This window comes from Canis lupus, chromosome 15 (assembly GCF_003254725.2).
Source record: "Canis lupus dingo isolate Sandy chromosome 15, ASM325472v2, whole genome shotgun sequence".
Lineage (NCBI taxonomy): Eukaryota > Metazoa > Chordata > Mammalia > Carnivora > Canidae > Canis > Canis lupus.
In genome coordinates, this window is record NC_064257.1 from 4193781 (window position 1) to 4217029 (window position 23249).

Below are 23249 nucleotides of genomic sequence, written 5' to 3' on the forward strand. Positions count from 1 at the left end.
GGCCTTGGAGGCGATTAGATTAGTGGGATTAGATTCCCTAAAGGGGAAACTCCAGGGAGTTCCCTCGCCCTGTCCACCATGTGAAGGGCGACAGGCCGTCTAGGAACCAGGAGGCAGGCTCTCAGTGGACTCTAAATCCCCTGGTGCCTTGATCTTGGACTTCCCAGCCTCCAAACCGGGAGAAATAAATTTCTGTTGTTTTTACACCACTCAGTCTGTGGTATTTTGTTACAGCAGCACCACCTGAGACAGGGTGTTCCTCTGAAGGATGACACTCTGGCCCATGACAGAAAGAGGCAGGATCTGGGGCCTCTGGGGATCCTTTAGCGCTCCCTGTACCTCAAGGCTTGAGTTTACTTTCCATCTTCACCACGTGCTAAATCTTTGAACCTCTGTTTACGTGTGTCCAGAGTAGGGACGCTTGGTCCTGCCTAAGATGGCACGTCTCATTGCTAACTAGCCCTGGCACTAATACCAGCAGTCCCGCTATGATAATAAGAATTATTCTCGATAGCATTTGTAGAGCACTCCTATATGCCAAGTGCTAAGCACTTGACATGGGTTATCTCATTTAAGCCTCTCAGGAACTCTGAAATAGATGCTTTTATTATTCCTATTTTGTCCCTTGTCCCTATGGACAAGGAAGCTGACGCACAGAGAGGTTACGTAACAGCTGAGTGGTGATTCAAGTTGAGACGGTCTGGCTCCAAGGCCTGAGCATTTAAATGTGTCATTTGCGTTCTCTCTCTCTCTCTCCTCTTTCTTCCACCTCTCGGTTCTAGGTTTGCTCTTTTAAACCCCAGAGGCAGCAAATTGAACACCAATAAAAAATAAATTGACAAAATAAATAAATAAATAAATAAATAAAAGTAAACCCCATAGGCCAATCTTCTTGTTCTCTCCCATGACACTTTTCAGAGTTTTACAAACAGCAGTCATGTCCCCAGATCAATCACCTTTCCGTTTTTAAGAGCTTCAGCCCAGAACCTTCCTCTATTCTTCCCAGATGTGGCTTCCACCACTCCCCGTCAAACTTGTCATCCTCTTCTAGGGCTCTCGCTGCTTATGCCCCTTTCAAATGTAGTGTCCAAAGGGGAGTAGAGGCTCAGGTGACAGATAGGAATAGGACTCTCCCACCCCTTATGTGGGACACTGGGAGACTTGTGTTAATACAGCCTAGGAGCATCTGAGAACTCACATCTAGAATGCAGGCTCATTCTTAGCTCCAAGTCCGTGAAAATCCCCACTGGGAATTTTCTCATTGGCTATGGCTGCTAAGACTCTACTCCCCTGTCTTGTACTTGAGCACTTGTCTTTTTGCAACCTGAGAGCCAGACCTGACAATGGTGTCTATTAAGAATCTTCAACAATGACAGTCCCACTAGGGATTAGACTCACAAATCACAGCAAAGCTTTCCCAGACATCCTGTTTGGAAGCGAATGGTAGTTTTGCACTGGCTTTAGTTGGCAAAGTCATCGGCTTTGTCAATCTCATAAAGCAAAGAGATGCAGAGGAAAAAGATGAGATTTGGAGTCAGAAGACCCGGGTTCTAGTCCCAGGTTTGAGCCGGTTAAACTAGTGACATTTGGCAGGATGCTTCACCTCTCTCTCTATTGGCACATGACCCCATTAACAGGTTAAATTTGCAGGGTCTCAAGATGCACAAACCCTGTACCTAACTCCTGGGATTGAATCCTGCTGTGTGACCTCAGGTTACCTAATCTTTCTTTGACTTGGTTTCCTCCTCATCAAAGTGGGAATACTATTAGCACCTACGTAAGAGCTGTTTTGAGGATCAGCAGAGTTAACAGATGTAAAGCACCGGATCATTACCTGGTATGTAGGAGAAGCAGCATTAAATCACCGCTTATGTTTATTATTTCACAACAATAATAATAGTACAGTAATTGTGCAAGATAAAAGTTCAGTGAGAGTGAACTGTTTTCTGTGTCCATATACTTGTTTATTTATTGAAATTAAATAGCTCAACGTATATGTAATAGGACATGTGACATAACGTATGACCAGAGAACATGAGTCCAATTCTGGGAGTTACACATAAAAAACAAAAACCCCAAAAGCTATTTAGAAGCATATGTGATTGATCAGAGTCACTTTTGTTTGTTTGGGTTTTTCCCCTGCTCACACCTCTCCCTCACTAGGTAAGATTTGCGAGAGACGAGAATATAGAGAGCTATTGCCTTGCCAGGGCAGAGCTTAGGGAAGGCAAGTCTTGTGGGATTTTCCTGCATGGGGGGGAGCAGTTGGCAAGGTGTTGGTGCAGAGAGACAGGAGAGAGGAGGAGGGCTGAGGGAGCCTCCCAGAATTCCCTTTGCTCCAGCAGGGCATCTGGAAGACATTGGGACAGCTGGCCTTGGGGGGCTTGTGGTCCAGGCAAGGAGTGTGCAAAAGTGACCAGTGTGGACAGGATGTGACAATGGCCAACCAGAGACCTCCCGCCTACTGATGGCTTGACAGTTTGCAAGCCCCCAGTACCTGATTTGAACATGATTATACTTCTGCCACAAAGGGGAATAGAGCTGGGACTAGGAGTTAAACTCACTAATAGGAAAATTAAGAAAATAGCATCTCTCAAGTACCTGAGTTTGTTAAGTGAAATGTATACTACTAGTGTGCTCAGTGTAAGCAAAAAGGTTAGAAATTGCTGGCAAATCAAAAAAGAAAAAAAAAATTTAAACCACCCATGATTCAAAATAATTTAAATCACCCACAAACTGCTAATATTTACACACGCACACACACGTGCACACACGCACACACACACACTGATCAGATACCTAGAAGGTCCAGAATCTGACTTATTTTACATTAACAATATTTCTAGGATTTAGATTCTTGACTTCATAGGAACATGGTAATAGAAAAATATATTAGGGTGGAAGATACAGTATACAGTGTGTGGTAAGAACTAAATGCAAAGAACTTTTGATTTAATATAATTATGTCCTGTGACTGTATTGAAGTATTGATTGCAAATACCATCGTGTTGTATCTGCTGAAAATGTCTCTTTTTACCTGAAAATGGAAAAACAATTACATAAATTGTAATAACGCATTACATTACTAAGTACATTACTACTTAGTCATGTAAATGCAAAACTGCATGTTCTTATGAATTTTCACACTAAAAATCAGAATTAGCAACATATTCTTGAGAACATCCTATGATGATAAAAATGTACATTACGTTTTTATTTGCTGGGAAATCCTTCCTGACCTCTGGGTGGAGTTGTGGCAAAAATCACTTGTCAGCAGGATTTTCTGTAACAACTTTTGAGAAACCGCAGCTCTTTTGAAAATCCCCTTCCGTGGTAACCCCTTGCTCCTGGGACACTTTCCTTTCACATTTCCTGCCACTTGGATCTGGAGACCCTTCAACAGGGTGCTAAGGGACCCTCGTCCCAGAAGACAGGATCCTTACTACACTAAGTGGCTTCTTTCCATCTACCTGTGGTGACCTGCTCCGCCCCGTCCAAGCTAGCCTGTCGCATACAGGCCACTCACCAGTCTCCAGGCACCAGTAACTTGCTCATTCATTATTACAGCAGGAGGATTTTAAAAGGTGATTGTAAAATCGTAAAAAAACAAAAAACAAAAAACCTTTTAAAATGAAACCTTCTGTTCTAAGATTGTAGATCTTTCAGTGTTTAGATGCTTCTAGTTTTAGACTCATAGATAACAAATGTTTTACCATCTCTAATATATGTGTATCATAGAGAATACATATATTTTTTCTTTTGTAAACTGATTTTATAACTAAAGAGTATAGCATCCACTTTTTTAAAATATAGCAATATTGTCTTTCTAACTGGTCGCATGGGACTCCATTTATATGAAACCACCAGAGTTTATTTAACCAATCACCTACTGTTGAATATTGTTTCCAGTTCTCATTACCCCCCACCCCCAATTGCAATGAATATCCCTGAACATGTGACTTTGCATGCTATTTGGATTATTTGCTTAGATAACATTTTAAGAAGAGAAGTGGAGGAACCAAATGGTATGTATATTTAAAAAATTATGCCACTTAACTGCTAAATTGTCCCTCAGAGGGGTGATACCAGTTTGCACTTAATCCAGCAGGGCGTGAGAGTATTTCCTTTTTTCTTTGTTTTTCTTTCTTTTTTTTTAAGATACAATTTTACTCTTATTTATTATTTTTTTAAAGTTTTTATTTTAATCACCCAGTGCTCATCCCAAGCGTACTCCTTAATCCCCGTTACCTATTTCACTCATCCCCGCCCCCCTCTGGTAACCAACAGTTCATTCTCTATAGCTAAGAGTTTGTTTCTTGGTTTGTATCTCTGTCTCTCTTTTTCCCCTCTTTGCTCATTTGTTTTGTTTCTTAAGTTCCACATATGAATGAAATCACAAATTTGTCTTTCTCTAACAGGCTAACTTCGCTGAACATCGTACTCTACTCCATTCATGTCATTGCAAATGGCAAGATTTCATTTGTTTTTATGACTGATAGTCTGATATATTGAGATTATATATATATATATATATATATATATATAATATTATATATGTATATAGTCTGTCAATGGACATGGGCTGCTTCCACAGTTTAGCTATTGTAAATAATTGCTGCTATAAACATAAGGGGGCATGTATCCCTTTGAATTGGTGTTTTTGTATTCTTTGGCCAAATACCCAGTAGGGCAATTGCTGGGTCATAGGGTAGCTCTATTTTTAACTTTTTGAGGAATCTCCATACTGTTTTCCAGAGTGGCTGCACCAGCTTGCATTCCCACCAGCAGTGCACAAGGGCTCTCCTTTCTCTGCATCCTCACCAACAACACCTCCTATGTTTCTTGTGTTGTAGACTTTAGCCATTCTGACAGGTGTGAGGTGGTCAATCTCACTGTAGTTTTGATTTGCATGTCCCTGATGATCAGTGATGTTGAGCATCTTCTCATGTGTCTGCTGGCCGTCTGGATGTCTTCTTTGGAGAAATGTCTGTTCGTATCTTCTGAGACATTTTTAATTGGATTATTTGTTTTTCGGGTGTTGAGTTTTATAAGTCCTTTATATGTTTTGGATACTAACCCTTTATCAGATATGTCATTTGCAAATATCTTCTCCTATTCTGTAGGCTGCCTTTTAGGTTTGTTGCTTGTTTGAGTGTGAGTTTTCATCCACCTTCCCCAATCCTGAGTGCTGCTATTCCTTCTACTCCTTGCTGTGTTGATAGGGAAACATCAAGGTATGACACTCTTGATATAAATTTGTGTTTATTAATTTCTCTTTCTTCTAGTTTAAGAAATGCCTCCTTGTGTCTTTTTTTTTTTACCTCCTTGTGTCTTTAGCTCATTTCTTTTCAATAGGGATGCTACTTATTTTCATTTATACAAATGTATGGATATAGGCTTCTTAATTGTCAAATGGGTTTCTTTTTTTTTTTTTTTCAAATGGGTTTCAAATGTTTTCTGGTTTGTTGTATATTCTTTAATTGTATTTATATTGTGTTTTTGAGATTTTAAATTCTTTTAAAGAATTTTATTAGCTAAAACTTTACTATTTTTTTCACTTACAAATTTGGGGGCAGTTTTGTCATGTTTACTTGGCAAATATATAAAAAGTTTAGAATGATAACTCTGAGCTTCATAAACTTCAACCTCTCCTAAACACTGTGTACCTTAGTTAGGATGTTCTCATTTGCAAGCAAGAGAACTGACTTGCACATTAAAGAGGACCCCTTGACTCACATAAATGAGAAACCAATGGGTAGGTCGTGTAGGCTCCAGAGCTCCACTTCTGTTTCTCAGCTTTTCCCTCACCTCTGTACTCTTCCATGTGTTGGTTCCACTCTCAGGCTGGCTTTCCTCCCCATTGCAAGATGAAAGCCAAGGGAACAGGTGTCTCACTCTTTCTTGCTTATATTTCCAAAGGAAGAAAGAATAACCCTCCTCGCAATGACCAAGGAGAGTCCTAGAGTTTCTCTCTGATTAGATCACCTGAACCAATCTGTGCATACCTGTGGGTGACATGTGCTGATTGGCTGAAGTCTGGTATATGAACCAATCACCATGGAAGGGGATAAGGTGATCCAGATTAACTTAGACCAATCACCCTTGGAGATAAGGGTGGAGTCAAATCTCAGACTATTTCACAATGGAGGATGGGTGGGCTAGATGTTGGAGTGATGATTGTGATGTCTACTTAGTTTGATTCTCCACCCTGGGTGGAGATTGGATATGATTTAGTTATAGGGACTATGGGTTTTGGAGTCAGGCAAACCTAGGTTTGAATCCTGGCTTTATCCAACTTTGACTTCAGGAGTGATAATGCTAACCCCAGTAAGTGTTGTTAAGAGGAGATAAAGATCTTGGGTATGGAAGCCCTGGACAGTGTGCCTGACCCAATGTAATAGCTTTAAAATGGCAGCTATCGACAATGTCCACACTAGCCAAACTATGGAAGGATCTCAGATATCCACCAACAGATGAATCGATAAAGAAGATGTGGTATATGTATATACAATAGAATATTACTCATCCATCAAAAGTTAAAATCTTACCATTTGCAACAACATGGATGAACTAGAGGGTATTATGCTAAGCAAAATAAGTCAATCAGAGAAAGACAACTATCATATGATTTCACTCATATGTGGAATTTAAGAAACAAAACAGAGGATCATGGAGAAGAGAGGGGAAATAAAATGAGATGAAATCAGAGAGAGAGAGACAAACCATAAGAGACTCTTCACTATAGGAAACAAACTGAGGGTCACTGGAGGGGAGATGGGTGGGGGAGGAGATAACTGGGTGATGGGCATTAAGCAGGGCACCTGATGTAATGAACGCTGGGTGTTATATGCAGCTGATGAATCTCTGACCTCTACCTCTAAAACTAATAATACAATATATGTTAATTAATTGAATTTAAATAAAAAAAAAAAAATAGCAGCTAACAACATTTTTGTTTCCTGATTGTCACCAGCTTGAGGGCAGAGAATGAGTACATCTTTGAGGCCTCAGAACTCAGTCAGGTGCTTGGCATGGAGTAGGTCTTTAGAAAAATGAGTGTTTGATTAATGGGTCAACAGGTGTAACTTCTCTTACTTGGGAGGCCGCCACCAACAGAACCCTTCTGTCTCAGGTGTTGTGACCCCCGTGCTGTTTCAGAGTGGAGGGTCCTTCAAGGTTCTATGTCCTTAGAGGTTACAGGAAAAACAGCTCTGGGTGTGAGTAGACTCCTATACAGGGAATGGGTGTAATAACATCCACCTCACAAGGTTATGGTGGAAAGTGAATGAATTAATACAAGTAAAGGGCTTACAACAGTGCCGGGCTCATGGTGGTGAGCCCGGAGGAAGGGCTAGCCATTCATGTCATTACCAAGGGGCAATGGTCATTAAGGACACAGACTCAAGCCTGGGTTCAAATCTCTGATCTGCCACATTCTGTCCACAAGACTTTGAGCAAATCACTTAATCCCCATGTGCTTCCATTTTAGAATCCTTAAAATCAAGGTAATGAGAATAAGATCTATCTCACAGGGTTATGAAAATTAAATGAGTGAAGATGTCTAAAGCAATTCAAAGGGTGCATCTAGTAAACGCTACATATTTAAAACATTTTTTTTACTACTAAAATTGTTTTTCTAAGTATAGCTACCTTGAAGTGTTCTCCCCAGGGATTAAAGTGCCTCTGATAACCAAGGCCTGTTGAGTGAAGGAGAGCCCTCATTATGTGAGGCTCAGGGGACTGACCGCGAGGGCGGGATGCTCCCCACCTGCTCTGGGTTTCCAGGATGGAGTCTGAGCCGTAACACGTGAGTCCTGATTTGCCATCAGTGTTGCTCGGGTAGTTTCTCTCTCTCCTTCATGTCTCATCCGCCCAGTTGCAAAAGAGTTAGTTGAAGCCAAGGTTTCTTTCAGCCCACCAGGCCTCAAGGCTGTGGCCAAGTTCCCTCCAGGGAAATCGACTGTGGAACACAGGCTGGGGGTGAGCCAAGTCCTAATGCGGTGTCCTTTGAAGGCGAGCCCAGCTTCACCATTTCAAATGCAATATGCTTATTGCTGGTCTGATTTTTATTGGGAAAAAGCAGTGGTGTACTTTCCAGGTCCCTGGGGTCTGAATTAAAATAAAGGAAGTACTTTAAAAAATCAAATCCAAATAGCAGGACTTGGAAGCATGCTGTTAAGCAAGGGTATCACAGACCTCAGAAGCTGCTTCCACACCAGGCCCTGAGACAAAGCCCTGAGGTAATTGCATTCGGAGTTCCCAAAGGCATTGGTAATGGGGGCAAGCTTCTTCTAGAGTCCTGTCTGCATAGCAAAGCAGATCAATTACAAAAGCTACAGCTTATGGGGTACCTACCAAGTGCCGAGTCCTGTGCCGTATAATACACGTCGGTAAGACGGCCACTGTCTTCATTTTGTAGGTGAGGAAACTGAAGATCAGCTTTTTTTTTTTTTTTTTTTTTAAAGCAAACAAAATCTTTCCTATATTTACACAAGCAGTAAGTGGCAGAGGTGAGATCTGATCCCAGGGAACTTTTTTTTATATATACCAAAATCTATGTGCTTTCCATTAGGCTAGAGTTTTTTAGATTGCCAACTGAGACAGTAGAGAATCATGAAATCACTTCAGTGGGTTGCAACCAGAGTTGTAAAAAAATGAAATAGTGTAGGATGGAAAATACAACTAGCACTGCACGGGTAAATATAATTAGCATTTAGGGGCACCTGGGTGGCTCATTCGGTTAGGTGTTCAACTCTTGATCTCTACTCAGGTCTTGATCTCACAGTCATGAGTTTGAGCCCCGTGTTGGGCTCCACACTGGGTGTGAAACCTACTTAAAAAAAAAAAGATAATTAATGTTTAATGAAAGACACACACACACACAAACATATGTGTGTAGATATATACATGTGCATAACTATAACATATATGTATGTTCTGGTTGATGATCCCAAAAAGATTTGCTATCGTGGGCCACAGTCAAAAACTTTGAGAAAGCCACGGCTCTAGGACATAACTGCTTTCCAGGTAGGAAGAGCTAACATTTCCTATGATTTTGCTGTGTTTTTGGATTATTTTACATACATGGGCATAATGTGATACTACAAGGCAGACATTCTTGCATCATTTCCTGTTTGCAGATGAGAAGGCTGGGGTTCACAGAGATTAGTCTGCCCAAAGTCACAAAGTCAACAAGCAGCAAAACCTGAATTTGAACTGGATTGCCTGGTGTTTGCATGCCAAGGAGGCCTCTTGGCCAGCAGCACGACACAGTCAAGATGACAGGTCCCGGGAAGTCTGATGCCCATTGGAGCAGCTGGCTCTGTTACCATGTTCTATGGTCTCCATCTCTTACCTCTCTCTGTTTTCATTAGCGGAACAGGCTTGCAGATCTCTATTGAATCCGTAGCTTCAAATTTCTCTCATCCTCCTATATTTTAAATTAATTAACCTCCTAATTATTTAGACATTCATTCACCAACTTGTGTGCAATTCAAATCTATTACACTTCAGGGGATGTGTCTATATCGTGTGTATTCTGCTGCGAATCCCACGCGGTCAGAAGAGAAGTGGAGGGGGAGATTTGTAGAATCAATTTTTAAAAATTCCAATGCATTTCTGAGGCATCTGAAGTGTTGATGAGATAGCCGGGGTTCTTGGGTGCTTGACTTTTAAATTCACATTTCTGAAAAGCGAGATACAAAATTGATTATACAGTATGATCTCAACTGTGTTAAAAATGTATATAGAAAGGATTGGAAGGAGGTGGAAGAGGTGGTTGCCTCTGAGTGGTGGGGTGATGGGTGATCTGATTTTCTACTTTCGCTTTTTTCTCCCCTTCTCATCTCTTGCAGTTGCGAAGGAGCATGGCTTTAAAAATTCACCAAATTAAAACTTAATTTCCTAGGTAGAACATGGAGTTGTATGTAGTTTTAAGAAATGAGTGTAGTTTATAAGTCCAATGTATCGTGCTTTTGGTACAAATTAGGAAGTATCAGAGCAGCTCCCTAGTAGGGTTCAAGGCACGTGGCATGGCGCGTGACATGGTGATGCTGCCGATGTGGCTGCTACCTACACTTTTCCTATGGCTTCACTGATTTGAGGGACAGCTAGGCCAGAGCTTAGATCCTATACCTGACAGTCCCATGGCTAGGGTTAGGACCAGCTACTCCAGAGCAAGCCATTATGGAATCTGACTTCCCACCACGTGGTGCCCTTGCCCCAAGGCTGACCTCTTATCCTGTTCATCTTTGTATTTTTTAAGGCCATGTGTGGGACCTGGCCCAAGAGGGGCAATAGATATTTGAGGAATGAATGTATGTGTTCTTCAACATCTATAGTGAGCACTCATTTGAGGCTCAGGTCAATTTAGAAAGATTTTGTGGGTCTGATTTCTGTATTTATTTTCAATGCGATTGAGTAACTCAGGAAAATAAGAGAGTAGCTTCTTCCAGTGGTTCTCCCGAGCTGCCTTTTGGGGAGATGCCAGTCTCCCTCCAGACCAATGGGCAGGAGGCAGAGTAATGGGGTAGTTAAGCAAATGGACTTTGGATTTAGAATGTCTTTGGTTTCCTAATTTTAAAAAAGGTACTAGTGCTTTACTACCAAGGGTTGGTTAGAAGTTTAAATGAGATAAAGCATGGGAATCTTTTAGAGCAATGCCTGGCACAGCTAAGTGCTCAAAAAATTGTGGATGATGATGATGATGACGATGATGATAATGGTGGCCAGATGATTTCTGGGGGTTCGATGCTGTGATTGGCAGGGCCTGAGTCCCCCCTACAGTGGAGGTGGTGATGACACCTGAGCCCAATGAACTGAGAATTGAGGAGGAGTGGCTTTCTGGGGAAAACCAGCAGGGCCACACCTGAAGATGGATGAAATGGTTGTGGGGGTGGGGCTGGGGATTGGATATGCAAGTTCATTCTTGTGGAAAGAAGAGAACATGGAATTTCAAAGCAGCAGCAGATCAATCTTTGAGTTCCCACTCTTCCATGTCCTGCCTAAGTGAGTCACTTAGAATTCTGAGCCTCGGAACCTTCTGATCAGGCTCCTCATCCACCAGTGGCCCCGTCTTCTAGAGTCTTCACTCTAATTCCTTACCCTGGTGTACAAGGCTTTTCCCCATCCGAGCCTGGGTCTCCCTCCTTCACATGGAGTCATTTTCAATTTCCATAATGTTTCTTGAATTTCACACCCCTGTGCCTTTGTATACACCGGTTCTTTCAACTAGAATTCATATTTACTCTTTGTACACTAGGAGTCCCTGCTCTTTCTTTGAGGTAATGATGCTTCACACTTATGGAGGACTTGCTATATGCCAGGTGTGCTTTTAAGCACTTTGCATAGGTTATGTATTTAATACTCACAGCCAAACTAGGAGCTAGGTTATCCTTATTTTATGGATGGGGAAACTGAGGCAAAGATCATTTAAGTAATTTGCCCAAGTTCACACAACTAGTAGGCTACAGAACTGAGTCTCAAACCCATATAATATAGCTGTAGAATGTCCTCTTTAGGCACCAACTGCACTGCCTGGCTGGCTTTAAAACATTGTTGAAAGTCAAGGCCAGTCACAGGAGACCCCCATTTGGCTCCCAGACCCTCCATCAGAAGGGAGCAACAAATTTCAATTATTGACCTTAACTCTGAGTGAAAACTTCCATCCAACGGCAGCAATACATCGACTGAACCGAAAGAGGATCATGTTTGTCATGCAGCCTTGTCTGCTTGGACTGTCCTACCTGAAATGCACAATGAGTCAATATGTTTTCATAATCTTGGAATTATCTTGTGGTAAGCACATTGCATTATATCACAAATGCATTACAATCAGATGTTAAGTACAAACACCTCAAATATACCAGAATTCTGTAACTTCGAATTTATATATTGATTTTAATATACCATAGCCTTAAAAATAGAAGTGATGTGGGCCTTTGGGACTCTGGGAGAGCCCTGTTTAAATGATTCTCTGCCTTACTCATTCCTCTTCACCACAATAGCAAGGTGGGCATTTCTAAGTTGCTACTTAACATGTCATATTGGGCTTGATTTTCTGGAGTGCCTAAAGGTGTAGACTTGACAAACAGACTGCTTGGGTTCAAATCCTGCCTCTGACATTTACTAGCTGAGAGAATGGGGAAGGTAGTTAACCTTTCCGGACCTCAGTTTTATTATCAGTAAAATAAGGATGATTGCCATGCCTACTTCATAAAACTGTTGTGAGGATTAAATGAGTTATTACTAATGAGGTGCTCAGGTGGTGCCTGGCATATAGAAGAGCTCAGACATATTAGCTGTTATTAGGACGAGCATGATGATGTCTGCTTTTCTCTCTTGGAGTTGTACTCTTTGAGAGCAAGAGCTGCATTTTATTTTTCTCTGTATCCACAGAGCATCCCAAGAGTTGGGCCCAGAATAGGTGCTCCCAAAATGTCTGTGAAAGAAATGAATGAATACCTCTGTAAAAGTGGGCCGACTGTACCTAGACCCCAGTGTTATGGGGAAGATCAAAAGAAAGAAACCATATTAAAATACCCTATAAATTGTTAAGTATGGGAAGGATGTTCCTTTCCTCTCTTATTCCATCTTTTTTCCATTCTTCCAGGCTCAGGCCTCCTTGACAATTGTAATTACCTAATTCACAGGGCTGCAAAGGGACAGCACTGGATGGTCAGTGCTAACCAACTATTGCCCAACAGGTGGGTGCTGACTAATCACTACCAGGTGGGCAGGAGCTGGCCAATCTCTAGCCTGGGTGGATTATTCTGATGAGTTATTAGTGCAAATGGATGCTGACCAGTGCCTTTGAGATGAGGGCATCTGAAGCAGTGAGACCCAGACTCAGACCTGCCTATGACTCACTTGGTGCCTCCAGGGAGGCCCAGGCCCTGTGCTCAGGACCTGGGGGCCCCCAGGAGTGAAGGGACCTGGTTTCCCCTCAGCCTGGGGCTTGGCCATACTTGAGTTGAGGTTGCCTCTAAGGAGGAGGGGTTGCCAAGGAGACTGGCATTCTCTTACCCAGTGTGATTTGTGGGAGTTATCACCCTGCTTCATCTTCATTAAAAGCCTAATTTTGTCACAGTGTCACTGGCACTCCCATTCCTCTTCTGTTTATGGTATCTTGGGCTTCCCCTGCCCAAGAAGGGAGATAGAAATCACCAGATTGTTTGGTCCTGTTTAGCCCAGAACCGAGTTCTGTGTGGAGGTGAATCCCTGTTAGATCTGGTCCTGATCCATGATGTGCTGGAGCCGGGAGGGGCTAGAGGAGCATGGGTTAGCCTTCACCGTGGACCATGAATTCCTGGGGTGCTTGTTTATTGTACCCTCTTGAGTTATGTTTCTTTTCTTTTTTTTTTTTAAGATTTTATTTATTTGAAAGAGAGAGAATGAGAGAGAAAACGAGAGGGGGGAGGGTCAGAGGAAGAAGCAGACTCCCTGCTAAGCAAGTAGCCCAATGCAGGGTTTGATCCTGGGACCCCGGGATCATGACCAGAACCAAAGGCAGAGGCTTGACCGACTGAGCCACCCAGGCGCCCCTTGAGCTATGTTTCTAACTATATCTGTCTGCCTCCTCTTACCTGCTCTTTCTCTCATGGTGGGTGGTGTTCACAGCTCCATTTTCTTTGTCCTGGAGACAATGTCAGCAGGGATCCACAGCTGGCATCAGATCCTGCTTAGGAAACAAACCTGTGAGATCCCACCAGCTCTGATAAACCTGGTTGGGTTGGAGGGTACTTGTGGCCCCCCTGTGGCTTGGGAAAAGTCTGTTTCAATTTGTGACCTCCCTTCTGACTTGCCCCCCCCAACATCTTGTTTTGTTTGTTTGTTTATTCAAATCTCAGAGAATTGTTTGGAATAGTTTATCCCTTGGGTTACTGGTTCTGAGAACCCACTGCAAGCCTGGGGTGGGCACTCAGCTTGAGAGGGTGAAGGGACAGACTGCCCCTGCGAGCCTGGAGGCTGCTGTCTAGAGGGAGAGACAGTGACAACACACAGGTTCTAGCAAAGAGCTAGAGGAACAAATAGTTTGTTAGGAGAATCCCGGACAGAGTGACTATTGCGGAAGAAAGAGCTAGAAGTTGGGGAGACTGTGCAGGGATAGACATCTGTGAACTACACTTTGAAAGACAAGGAGAATTTGAATAAGAAAAGAATGGGAAGTAGAGCTTACCAGAATAATAATTTTTAAAAACAGGAAGAAGGGGTGCCTGGGTGGCTTAGCTGGTTGAGCATCTGCTTTCGACTCAGGTCATGATCTCAGGGTCCTGGGGTGGAGCCCCACATTGGGGTCTCTGCTCAGCAGGAAGTCTGCTTCTTCCTCTGCCTCTGCCTGCCGCTCCCCTGCTTGTGCTCTCTCTCTTTCTCTCACTTGCTCATTTTCTCTCTTAAATAAATAAACAAACAAACAAACAGAAGGAAGGAAGGAAGGACAATTATGGGCTCTTCTCATCATTATTTGCAAAGTACAGTGTTTGGCATGCTGATGGATTCAGCAGCACCAGGCTGGGTCCCTATCTTTGAGGACAGGTTGAGGAAGAAGGGGCGACGGCTTGACACAGGGCCAGCCGTGCTGGTGCTATAATCATGGCACAAATGAAATATTTTGGGACCATGGAGAAGGGAGATGATCACATGTCACAAGATAGTTGGCATTTGGCTCAATTTCTCTTTTTAGTTTCTGCTTAGTTCATGATTTCCTGGAAAATGCCATCCCCCTCCCCTTCCTCCATCCCCCAATCTTCCTACCACCATCTTTGCTACAAATGGATCGGAAGGCAATTAGTCCATCTCACGCTGAGGATAATAGCTACCACTTATGGACTGGCTGTTGTACGTGGTCCCTTATTAAACCCTCCGTTCCATGGCATTGGCTATCTATTGCCGCATAACGAGCTACCCCCCACCCCCATTCAGTGGTCTGAAGCCATAACTTATTCCCTCCTAGTTTCTGGTTGGGAATCTGCAGGTGGCTTCCCTGAGGCCTCCAGCTCAGGTGTCTCACAAGCTCTGGTTAGAGGTTGGCCAGACTGTAGTCATACTAAGGCTTGACTTGGAGAGGGGACTGCTTCCAAGTTCATGGATAGGGTTGTTGGCAGGATTCTTGGCCGCCCTCCGTTCCTTGTCCTGTGCACAGCTCCGCAGGGCAGCCCACACAAGGGGGAAGAGCCAGGGAGGGGAGGCAAGCAAGACCTAACTGTGACCTGATCTCAGAAGCCACATGCCATCACTTCTCCCATAGTCTCTTCATTAGAGTCAAGTCACTTGGTACAGCTTCTGCTCAAGAGAAGAACGTTACCCCAGGGCGTGAGCACCTACAGGTTGGGCTCTTTGGGAGCCGTTTTAGAAACTCACTACCACAACCGATCGCTATGGCAGAGGCTCTCTCCATTTTTGGTAAAGGAACCTGAAACTCCGAGGCCTTGCTCAGGCCCACACACTGAATGGCAGAACCAGAATCTGGACAGTCTTTCTCCAAAGCCTGCCTCATCCCGCTGTATCCCGCTGCCTCCTGTGGCTGGCTAACATCTCCTGGGACCAACTAGCTGACATCCTGCCCCCAGCATCACCTGTTCAGGTGGCTCCATTGACAGCTGCCCAGTCTCATACTGGGGCTTAGACTTGCCACAAGCCCGCATGGCTTTCCAATCCTCCCTGACCCTGAAGGTATTTCTTTCCATTCCGGTTTTAGACAGCAGTGAGGTACAGGAAAGGCCAAATATTCAATGCCCCCTGAGCAGCTCCTTTCCTGAAAGCCTCTGCACTAACTGCCCAGGGTCTTGTTGAAAGCACTTGAGTGAGAACATGCACCTTGCAGTAATGTACTTTTTCCACAGATGATTAATCAGGAGCGTCCCCGGATGGTTTGGCACAGATGGAGGGAAGGGAGAGAGCCAGATCGTAAATCCAAATAAATTTATAGCCTCACCATCCATCCCATTATTATATCAGGCAGGCTGTGTTTCCTTTTAGAGCTTGAAGATCTAGAAGAGGTTTTGCATATTGAGCGCTCAGTACCGAGAGATGAAACCCACCAGGCAGGCTTTGGATGGAGGGAGGGTAACCAAGGGGACATTGTTAGGGATGAACTTTCAGGATCTCGCCTTGGTGGAAAGCGCAGCCTTCTTTACAGAAGGTTCATGTGAGACTCTTAAGGCACTTCACATGGCTGCCTTAATGTACTCCTTCCTTGCTTCCTATCTTTGCTCCGTTTTGAATCTACTGTCTCTCTATCTGCGCTTGTCCTGATGCACCTTGTCCATGGTAGGTAGCTGGTAGCTTTCATTTCCGGGAACATGTAACTGTCTCCTACATGAACCTAAAGAGCCATCTTTCCATCAGTTCCAGCTCAGCTATTTCTCTTCCCCGAAGCCTGGCCTGATAGAACCAGCTCTCTGTCCCTGCAGCTGTTCAGATCCTTTGTGCTTTAGTTGGACTATCTGACCAGGAGGTGTTGTGCATTGATTTGCTATTTCGCATCTAAGGCTTTAAAATTATTGAAGAGATGTCCTGATGAGACGGTGGTAGTTCTGCATCTGTTCTTGGTCCTTGCCCTGCTTTCTGGGTTTGCTCTGCATGGACCTTGCACCCTCTTGTTAGCTTTGTTTTCCTCTGTGTGCAAGGTAGAGAGCAGTAAACCATCTCCATGTCAGGATGAGTGAAGAAGACAGACCAGTTTCTTGGTAAAAGGGACATTGGAACCAGATCTCAGTGTAAAAGTTGTGCTGTTTCCAGTACTGTCACTTTTGTAGGATGGTGAAAAAAAAAAACAAAACAAAAAACACTTACTTTGCTCTGCTGCTTCCTTGCTACCTTCTGAACCTAACTTTGCTTATCTCTATAATGAGACTATTTATTACTGTCCTGCTTACCTCACAGGGGTAAGGTGGGAATCACAAGAAATAGTGGATAGAAACCACCCTATGATATGATGTTCATGGTGATATAACACCATAGGGTTGTTAGCAGTGGCTCATTCATAAAGCACTGTATACTATAGGATTATAGTATCACCCCCATTTATACAAGTGTCAAGTATTGCCACTTTATTTTCACATTTGTTCAGAAGAGTACATTAAAATCCATTGTCTCTCAGAGTATAAAAAGCATGTAAGGGGATGCCTGGGTGGCTCAGTGGTTAAGTGTCTGCTTTTGGCTCAGGTTGTGACCCGGGGGTCCTGAGATCGAGTCCCACAGGGAGCCTGCTTCTCCCTCTGCCTGTGTGTCTGCCTCTCTCTGTGTGTCTTTCATGAATAAATAAGCAAAATCTTAAAAATATGTATAAAAAGCATGTAAGACTTTGATAAGGGTTCCAAGACCATCCAGTGGGGAAAGCACGGTCGGTTCAACAAATGGTGCTGGGAAAACTGGACAGCCACTGCAAAAGAATGAAGTCATATCCTTACCTTATGCCATATGCAAAATTAACTCAAAATGGGCTAGAGACCTAAGTATAAGACCTAGAACTATAGAACATTTTGACGAAACCCCAGAGGAAAACTTTTATAACATTGGATTTGGCGATGATTTCTTGGATACAGGACCAAAAGCATAGCAACAAAGCAAAAACCAGACAAACTGGGCTTCACCAAAACTGAAAAGTTTTTGTCTGTTAAAGAATGCTTTTGAGAGTACGAAAAGACAAAAAGACAACCTATGGGAATGTGAGAAAATATTTGCAGATCATAGATGTGATTAATATCCAGAATATATAAAGAACTCCTACAACTCAACAACAATGAAAAAATCTACTTCAAACGTGGGCAAAGGACTTGAATAGACATTTCTTCAAACAAGACATATAAATGGCCAACAAGCACAAGAAAAGATGCTCAACATCTTAATCAGGGAAATGCAAATCAAAACCATAATGAGATTGCACTTCACACAAATTAGGATGGCTATAATACAAAAAGGGGGAAATAACCAATGTTGATGAGGATGTCGAGAAGTTAGAAACCAGTGGAAATAGAAAATAGTGCAGCTGTTGTGGAAAACATTATGGAGGTTCCCCCCAAAATTAAATAGAGAGTTACCACGTGACCTAGCCATTTCATTTTTAGGTATATACCCAAAAGAATTGAACGCAAAGACTTGAACAGTTACTTGCACACTGATGTTCATAGCAACATTATTCACAACAGTCAAAAGGTGGAGACAGCTCAAATGACATCGAAGACAACCAGCAACAGAGGGTACATGTGTTACAGGCTCATAATAGAACACCATTCAGCTTTAAAAAGGAATGACATTCTGACACATGCTACAACACGCATGAACCTTGAAAACATTATGCCAAGTGAAATAAGTCAAATACAAATTGATAAGTATTGTATGATCCCACCTATAGGAGGTACTTGGAACAGGCAAATCCTAGAGACAGTAGGATAGAGGTTTCCAGTGGAAGGAGGGGGAAATGGGAAGTTACTGTCTAGTGGGTACAGAGTCTCTGTCTGGGATGATGAGAAATTTCTGGAAATGGATGGTGGTGATCCCTGTACAACACTGGGAATGTACTTAATGCCACTGAATTGTACCCTTCACAATGATTAAAATGGTAAAATCTCTATATTTTACTACAGTAAAAACTTTTTTTTAAAAAAGAGGCACCTGGGTGGCTCAGCTGATTAATCATCAGCCTTCAGCTCAGGTCATGATCTTGGGGTCCTGGGATTGAGCCCCACTTTGGGCTCCCTGCTCAGTTGGGAGTCTGCTGCTGCTTCTTCCTCTGCTCCTCCCTACTGCTCATTCTCTTTCTCGCCTTTAAGTAAATAAATAATCTTAAAAAAAAAAAAACACCATTTTAAAAAAAAGCATGTTAAACATTAACTAGATCCTAATTTGACTTTTTGTTACAATATAACTTTTATTTTTTTATATTTAAAAGTATAACAGTTCCTCAGAGAAAAAATGGAAAAGGCCAATAAAGCTAAGTCACAAGGGGAAAATTAGAACATTCCTTACCCTAGGTATAGCCACATTTAAAACCTTAGTATCCTTCCAGACCATCTCTCTGCCCATCCCATTTTCCTTCTATTTCCCTCATGATGTACTTCTGTGCCCTTCCATTCTTCAGGAGCTTTGAGGCCACTTCCCTTTCTAAGTTCTCATCTAAATCAGAGTTTGGTTGTAGCCATCCAGTGGGTGGAAAAACATTTTCTAAAACCAAGCGAGGTGATAAAACACTGAAAAGAAGCCAAGAAATATGTGATCAGAACACTCCAATTCATGCTGAGACCATTTGGAAGTCGTGCTGGAAAGGCCGACTTTCAGCACACTGTGCCCAGAAGTCTCTGAAGATGTGTGGCCAAAGGAAAGATCTCCAGTGTCCACTAGAGTCCATATCACAGAAGAAAAATGTATACACATATTTTAGCTCCCACCTGTCCTCCATTCTAGCCTCTTTATTGGGTTGTAGGGACAACCTACAACCTAGCTGTGTTCTTGGTCAACATGTTATTTGCAGAAACTGAGATTCCTTGTCCTCCCAAGCAGGAGCACCCTTAATGCTACCCTTACCTTTTGAGTTATACATAGGGTGCTACCTAGCTAATTGCAGAGTGTGAATTTCTGTTCTTTTCTATTTACCATAATATTAAAGGTAAACTGATGACTTCCTTTTCAAGGAGAAAAATAAGCCTTTCTGCTCAGTAGAGGGTATTCTTCCTGTTGAGCATCACAGGGGCTGCCAAAGTAGGTAGACTCTGGACAAGGTTCCTTTTCAGGGAGCTTTGCCCTCCATGGTCCTAGATCTGCTGCTTCATTTGGTTGCTCAGAAGCAAACCAAATGCTGGAGCTTGGATTTTACTTAGAAAAAGAAGAAGTGAAAGGGAGCCTGGTTTCTAAGGGCAAGGCAGCTATGCTGCTGATTTGGCATTATTCCCCCCAGGGCTGTCTGCCCCACTTCTCAAGCATAGTTTCAATAATACAGTGAGAACCTAAATCCAGATTTCTATTTTTATTACCTTAGGTTTCCTTAAGCACATCCCATAATTTCCATTTCCTCTTGGCTGTTTGTCTCCATTCCACATAGTGTTGTCTGCCTGTGTTCCCGGGCCATGGAGGCCACTCGGGGTAGCTTCCCTTTGCTTCTATTGTTCTTCCCTAAATCTTGCCCTGTGTGGGTCTTCTGGGAGCCAGCACACAGCTTGGTGTGTTTCTTCTCCTGGGGAACATTCCAGATGGTCCTCAAGTTTACCCTGATCCTCTCAATGCTTCTGCGCAGCTCTTAAAGCTTTTGTAATGCTTTCCCCAAATAGTTCTTAAAGATTCATTAATTAACTCACTCATTCAACAAATATTTATAAAGCACTTACATTCCAGGGCCTCTGTTAAGCACAGGATGTATTTGTGAAGGAGAAAATCCCTATCCCTGAATTCAGTTGAATTGAAGAGATAGTTAGGTTTCCCCCTCTCTCCATGATAAATCTTTTTTTTTAAGATTTTAATTATTTATTTATTCATGAGAAATACACACACACACAGAGGCAGAGACATAGGCAGAGAGAGAAGCAGAGAGAGAAACAGGCTCCACGCAGGGACCCCGGGATCACGCCCTGGGCCAAAGGCAGGCACTCAACCTCTGAGCCACCCAGGCGTCCCTCTACAATAAATCTTTGTGATGATCTGAGACTGTGAGTATCATCTCAGTGTCTTGAGAGCAGAGAATGCGTGCGGATTACCCTTCTTTCCCTTCCTTCTTTGCTCCCAAGACATCATGACCCTGCTTAGCCTCCCAACCTCTCTGAGCACCGGTTAAATGTTGGTGTTCATCAAGATCCTATCCTAGGTTCTCTCCTTTTCCTTTATCATAACACGTTCTGTTTCTTCTTTTTAAAGTCTTTCTAGATGGCTCCCCCCCCCTCCCCGGACTCCAGTTATCACTGAATATTGATGAACTATCCCTCCATGTCTCCAGGTGGGACTGCTCTCTCCAGCTCCCTCTGCCACATATCCCCGGCTTCCTGGGTATGTGTCCCCCACACACTTGCAGTTGGGCATGTGGAAGCCTTCCTCTTTCTCCCAAACCTGTTTCCCTGATCTCCCTCCTCCTTCCTCAGACCAGAAACCTGGAATTTCAGCAACTTGTCTAAGAATGTTCCATTAGGTACACCCCTTCCGCCCGTTCCTACCCTGCAACTGAGAAGTCAATTCCTAGCTTTCTGTATTATCTCACCTCCTCTTAAGATGCTTATTGCCACCCTCTCACATGGTCGAGGCCAGTGGCTTCCAAACTGTTTTACTCGTCCTTTTGGAGCCTTCTGAAGTTGGAATGGAAGAGGATATTAAGCAGGCAGGATGAGGAGCTTCTCATCCATAATTTAAACAGAGCAATTATGTGCTTATCTGTTGTGCATATTGTTTGAAGAACTTTGAGTGGCTAAAGATTTGAAAACTGTTGGTCTTAAATCTTTCTCATTTGTTTCCTGGCTTTCTGCAGGGCTATAGCTGATCATGTTCTTTCACTCATCTACTGCAGGGTCCTTAACCTTTTTTTGACTGATGATGCCATCACCCCAAGAGGGGTGATGTTGGCACTTCCTGCTGTTAGGTGTGAGCACCTGGTGTACCATAAAGCAACCAGAATGCAAGCGAATGAGTGGTGCTATTGTGAGCACAATCTTGGATCCACTGTAATTTATGAAAATAAATAAATCCTCTTTGGCCTTTACCTATTATCTGTGATAAATGACTTACCACATATCCCATGTACCATCCCCACTCTGCTCTAACCCACTCGCCATGCAATTGCCACCTCCACATGTGGGAAATATCACTCCCTCCTCTGCTTAACACCCTTCAGTGGCTCCCAGTTGGTTCTCAAATAGGTTTGAAGCTTCTAAGTGTGGCTGGCAAGTTCTGCTGTGATCCAACCCTCACTAGTCTTTCTAGTTCAGCTCTCACTCCACTGCTCCGTGTGCTGGCCAGGCCCGCTGAGCATGCTTCCAGGCTGGCCGGGCTTCTGGGCTCAGATGCTCCTCCTGCCCATCACTTCTTCCCCCTTCTCCTCTCCTTCAGCCTGCATGTTCAACTCCATTTTTTTTTTTTAGTTAAAATAGTTTTATTTCTCTCAGTAAGTACCACTTGTGTGCTCTATCACCCTCTCCTCCTTCCTTTCTTGTTGAGTAGCAAGGATAGACTGGATGGGCCCCTGGAGCTTATTCCAATTTGCTGGGTTTGGTGCGTGAGACACAGACTAGCAGTCAGTATAGGCTCCTCAAGCTGGGGTAGCTGTAGTGGGTTGAATAGTGTCATTCCAAAATTCATGTTCCCCTGGAACCTCAGAATGTGGCCTTGTTTAGAAATTGAGTCTTTGCAGATTTAAGTTATGATGAGGTCATACTAGATTAGGGGAGGCCCTAATCTGACAACTGCTGTTCTTATAAGAAAGCTGTGTGAACACACACAGGGATGAAGATGATGTGACAACAGAGGCAGAGACTAGAGTGATGCATTTATAAGCCAAGGAATGCTAAGGATTGCCAGCAGCTACCAGAAGCTGAGAACAGGCAGGGAAAGATCCTTTCCTATCCACCCTCAGAGGGAGCATGGCCCTGTCCCTTTGGGTTTGGATTTCTAATGTCCGTAAATGCGAGGGAGTAAATTTGTTGTTTTAAGCTACCAGCTGTTATGGCAACCCTAGGAAGCGTATGCAGTGATTTTCCCCTTGCTACCTCCATGATGCTTATGTGAGTAGAACCTTCCTTCTGGAGTTGAATCACTGGACAAGTGGAGGAGAGGCGGGGGGGGGGACAAGGTTGTTGAGGGCATTAGTGCCCTCCCATGCCTCTCTACACCCCTGTGGAGATTTTAGTCCTGTGGGATGGTCCATGGTGTGCTCAGGGTACAAGATGGATGGGTTCTGGTTGGCCTCAGGAATATGCCCCATCTTTCTCCCATAGTCTCAGAGGAAATACTCCAAGGTGAGGGTGTACAGAGCCTGAGCTTTCTACCTTAGGCCCCGACATCCCCATGGTGGGCTCCCTGGATAGTTGGCAGCTTTAGCTTGTGAGCTCACTGAGCTTTGGGGAGGATTTGTCATGGCCTCAGGGGTTGGCTCAGTAGATAAGTAGAGTCTGGAGTTTGGGGCCTGTGCCTGCTGGTACCGTTTGATGCTGAGGGAGATACTGCATCTGCAGTGTGAGGTCCTCCTGTTCTCTGCCAAGGCATGTCCTCACTAAGGCTGTTCCTCTTGATGCAGGAAAGACACGCTGCACATCTCAAGGTGCCCTTGTGGGTCCCGGGCC

The 23249-nt window shown here is 43.5% G+C and overlaps 1 long non-coding RNA gene across 11 annotated transcripts; it reads right to left on the bottom strand.

Annotated features, from left to right (window-relative positions):
* Positions 1–1916: 1916 nt before the first annotated feature.
* LOC112642356 (uncharacterized) lies at positions 1917–23247 on the bottom strand. Of its 11 annotated transcripts, none has more exons than XR_007402242.1 (8): positions 21700–23247; positions 21179–21263; positions 14177–14389; positions 13584–13675; positions 13024–13112; positions 11642–11744; positions 9356–9685; positions 1917–8830 (listed from the first exon to the last, which is right to left on the bottom strand). It is a non-coding gene; the product is annotated as an uncharacterized LOC112642356 (long non-coding RNA). The 11 variants fall into 11 exon arrangements; XR_007402237.1 differs by having other exon boundaries at positions 13024–13137; XR_007402244.1 differs by having other exon boundaries at positions 13024–13137; positions 13584–13678.
* Between the last annotated feature and the right edge of the window lie 2 nt (positions 23248–23249).